Source organism: Protomyctophum parallelum (assembly GCF_964188405.1).
Source record: "Protomyctophum parallelum genome assembly, chromosome: 8".
Classification (NCBI taxonomy): Eukaryota; Metazoa; Chordata; class Actinopteri; order Myctophiformes; family Myctophidae; genus Protomyctophum; species Protomyctophum parallelum.
Genome location: NC_139703.1, coordinates 28,588,511 through 28,592,727, shown reverse-complemented (window position 1 = coordinate 28,592,727; position 4,217 = coordinate 28,588,511). Strand labels below are relative to the sequence as shown.

At 42.6% G+C, this 4,217-nt stretch overlaps 1 protein-coding gene across 2 annotated transcripts in view; it reads right to left on the bottom strand.

Annotated features, from left to right (window-relative positions):
• The window catches only part of igsf8 (immunoglobulin superfamily, member 8), a 12,841-nt gene extending 12,577 nt beyond the window's left edge, over window positions 1-264 (bottom strand). The window contains exon 1 of one of the 2 annotated variants that reach the window (XM_083771550.1): window positions 124-264. The gene's annotated coding sequence lies outside the window, so the exon portion shown is untranslated. The remainder of the gene's footprint in view (window positions 1-123) is intronic. The other variant, XM_083771549.1, reaches the window with a different exon arrangement.
• Window positions 265-4,217: the final 3,953 nt, after the last annotated feature.

Here is a 4,217-nt window from a genome sequence, read left to right as displayed (position 1 = left end):
TAAGATTTGTGTCCTATAAATGGCGCGAGCTCTAGCGCCATAGGCTAACGTGAAATAATGTAGCGTATAATTATTATTATTAAGAGCGCTAACCTTACATATGTTACATGTTAGGATCCTTACCCTCGTCGTGCATCGCTGCGTCCGTGTCAAGTAGAACTAATACATAATTTAATGAGGATCGTGCAAACTAATGTCAGGACTATATATCCACCTTAAAAGACAGTGCATGCTGTCTGTGTAGTGTGTATGTCCAGCATCACACACAGAGGGGGGTGTGGGTGTGGTGGGGGGGGGGTAACACAGGGAGGAGTCTGTATGTAAAACAGATACGTGAGAAAAGAAAACAAATGATAGCCATTGGTCAAGGAAACGTGGATATTGGTCAAGGAAACGTGGATGACATTTTGAACCAATAACAATGGCGTGCGATGAGAAAGGAGTTTTCCATCATCAAACACGGAGCGGCGCCAGAATGTAGGCCATCATCTGTCTGCTCTGAAACAACATTAGTGCACTCACTGCCCTGTCTGTCCCACTCTGGATTTACATAATAGAAAAACGCGTTTGTATGGAGTGTGAGAATCTGTGGGGCTTTTTGTCACTTGTCTAAAAAGGTCTGTTACATTTTGGATGTTTTCAGAATAAGAGTATTAATTAAACTTGCCCAAACTGAACTTATTTTTTATTTATCATTATCATTCATAACCTTTATTAAAATGTACAACAGAGTAAAAAGTACTTGCACAGTGCAAATGCACATTGTAGAAATTAGTGTTGAGCACTAATTTGTGCTCAAGGCATGCACCGGTGCAGTTGGCAGCAGTAATTCGCAGACCGCGCCTAAAGGGATATCCTCCGTCATCCCCGGCCCAGCCAACGCTCTCAACGAGTACAGTACAGTACCGTTGCTGATGATGTCACTGTTGAGAGACAGAAACTGGTGAGTCATATAAATATGGCCTGACATATCGTTTCACTTAATTATTCAACTGAATCGCCACAACATGTTTTTATTCGCGTGGCTAGCGATTCAGGGCTGCAGCCAGGCTAGCATACTGCACCGTCCTCAAGCCCCTTTGGGAGGCTCCCTGGACTCAATGCAAAATCAGAGTCGAGGTTAATTGTCAGATCACAGGCATGAGGTTTGCAGATGTAGAAGTGGTGAAAGTGAAGTGTGAAGTTTGTGAACCATGTTGATGCAGTAGAGTGAGTATAGGCTATAGCCTACGGATACAGGCTGTGTGTATGTTTGTCTGCTGTTGCTAGTGAGTTGACAGGGTACAGTGTATCTGTGTATTGTACAATGTACAGTATGTGGCCCTTGGTCAGCTCACTTTCTACCTTACTTACTAACTTATACTCAAACTTATGGTATCTCTCTCACCTGCTCACAGGTACACAAGCAGGGTGATGACCCCCAGACCCAGCTTGCCCTAAATCCCTGACCACTGCACTACACCAAAATTCTGTGTGCAGTAGCCTTCTAAACATCAAGGCTGAGTGAGAAGATGGCAGCCAGGAGAATGAGGCTGGTCGGTTGCCATTGATACTGGGAGGAGAGCAGATGTACAGTATGGAGGATGGAGATCATCATCATGAACTAGAGAGAGAGCCGGAGGCTCAAGGTAGCAACTTAGTTTTCTTGCTTCTTTGCTGCTGATGCTGCTTGTGTTGTATGCTATGTGTATGATTCAAGCTGGTGTACTAGTACTGTCATTTTGGGACCCAATGACTGGGTTTCAGTGAAACATTTCTGCCGTTTCTGCCACTGGAATTGAATGCTGAATCTGATGTGAATCTACAGTTTGTATATTGTGTTGTATCTGCTGTTGAAGGTATGTGAGTTGTAACAGGGAACAGTATGTGTATGTGGCTCTTGATCGCTTCAAGAATCCTATGAGTGAATTTGCTATTTCCTTTTGTTTCGAGCTAGAGGTTTTGGGCTTTGACATAGATGGCCACAGCCATCAATTCCAAATGTTAATTTGTGTGTTGTGTTGTGTTGTGGTTGCTGAGGTTCGTTGTGAGTCATTGTGAGAGGGTGGCTGACTGGCTGTATTGTGGCATGTTGGCAAAGAATCTCTCTCTCTCTCTCTCTCTTCTCTCTCTCTCTCTCTCTCTCTATCTCTCTCTCTTCTCTCCTCTCTCTCTCTCTCTCTCTCTCTCTCTCCCCCAACAGTGAATATCAGTGAATAATTGTGACTTGTCATTGATCTTTGACTGGCCTAGTTTCTGTTGCCCCAGTGATTGATTTGCAACTGTTGTTCTGGCCTCTCATTTAATTCACAGGCAGATGTGTTGATGTATGGAGTCCCCTCAGTGTGGGGGAGACCTTAGACCCCAGCACTGCACAGAACATGTTCTTCTAAGTTTACAAACTTAGAACACGTCATTGACATTCCAACTGACCCAGTGAGATGGAAAATGCAGCTTACGTGAGTGAAGTTAGTTGAATAGAGTTACAAGCTTTGTGTGACTGATGCAGTGAAAAGAATAATAACAAATTACAACAATAAAACAAAGCCGTCCATCTCATCTTTAAGCTGAGATGAAAAGAAAACTTAACTAGTATAAATCAATACGATGTAAATCGTTTGCCAGCCAAGTCAATGGACTTTAATGTTATTTAGCTCACTAAATGACGACGTAAGACGTCATGTGGCCGATATAAATACAGTGGGCACCCCTCACTTCACACAAGTGGGATTTTTAGAGGATTTAGATAGAGGACTTGGGGTGTTTGGTCAATTAAATAGTTTGATGCATTCAAATGTGGCTGTATCCAACAAACATGTTGTGCCTTTGAAAACTATAGATATGTTTTTTGTCCAGAGCTCTCATGTATATGTGTGATAGTGTGATTAGTGAGTAACAAGGATGGGGGGAAAAAGGAAAACTAATCTCAACCCATGTTATGGTGCATGAATCCCCACCACTATTATGCCATGTGAGTCTATGATGGACCCACCAACACAATAATGGTGGGTCCCCAGGTTGCTCTTAGTCAGGATGGTGGTCCCTGGGGTCAAAATCAGTGAAAACCCCTGTTCATTGAAACTGAAGATCGGATGTGATAAAATAAAATATACTGATCCCTATTCTCTGTACATTAACTGTACAATCCTGTGTTTCTCACTTGCTGTTGATGAAATTCCACACATGGATCAAGTTATGTCTTATCCTATCCTATCCTATCCTATCTTATCTTATCTTATCTTATCTTATCTTTGAGAAATATTCGCCCTGAAGAGTCATGTAGTATCATGAGAACATTAAGCAGGTTATATACTGTAAGAACCACAAGATGGCGACATAAACCTGTTCTAAATCTCAAGAGCCTCACCCTGATCATCTGAAGAACTAAAATTACAGCAGCAGCTCAGCTATACAAACTAATAAACATTGAGTCTAAAATTCTGAATGACATTTGTATTCTGTTATCGCCAATTATCCTAAAAATATACACAACATTTGACGAGATGTAAAACATGAACTTAGCTGTATTGTACAAAACAATCCTTGGCTATGCCTCCATAATCCCTTTATTCTTGAATCCTAATTCAACCATATCAGAGACTGCCACAAAACCATGATAATGTTTATGAGCTGACAGTGATATAACACAGTGATAAAACCTCAGCCAGTGGCCTGCAAAAAAATATTATGCTACTCTCTCTCTCTCTCTCTCTCTCTCTCTCTCTCTCTGCCCTTATCTCTATCCGTCTACCGTATAAATTATGTCCATCCGTCCGTGCATCTGTCTGTCTATCTATCTGCCTCTCTGTCTCCCTCGCACACTCTTCCCTCTATATATTTATATCAACTTTTTATTATTATTATTTATGATTTATTTTTCACTTTTTTAAGGTAATTAGTTATTGTGGTGGCAGTCCACCTCAGTACCCTCCCCTCCTCTCCTCTCCTCTCCTCTCCTCTCCTCTCCTCTCCTCTCCTCTCCTCTCCTCTCCTCTCCTCTCCTCTCCTCTCCTCTCCTCTCCTCTCCTCTCTCACCTCTCCTCTCCTCTCCTCTCCTCTCCTCTCCTCTCCTCTCCTCCCTGATGATGACTTCACAATGTGTCTCGTCGGGGAGAGAGAGAGGAGAAGGGGAAGTCATTAGAGTATTCTGGGGCTAACAAGGCGACTAGCAGGATATGCCGACATCAGCAGCAGCAGCAACACTGAGGGATGGAAGGCACACATGCAGAGCAAACTTC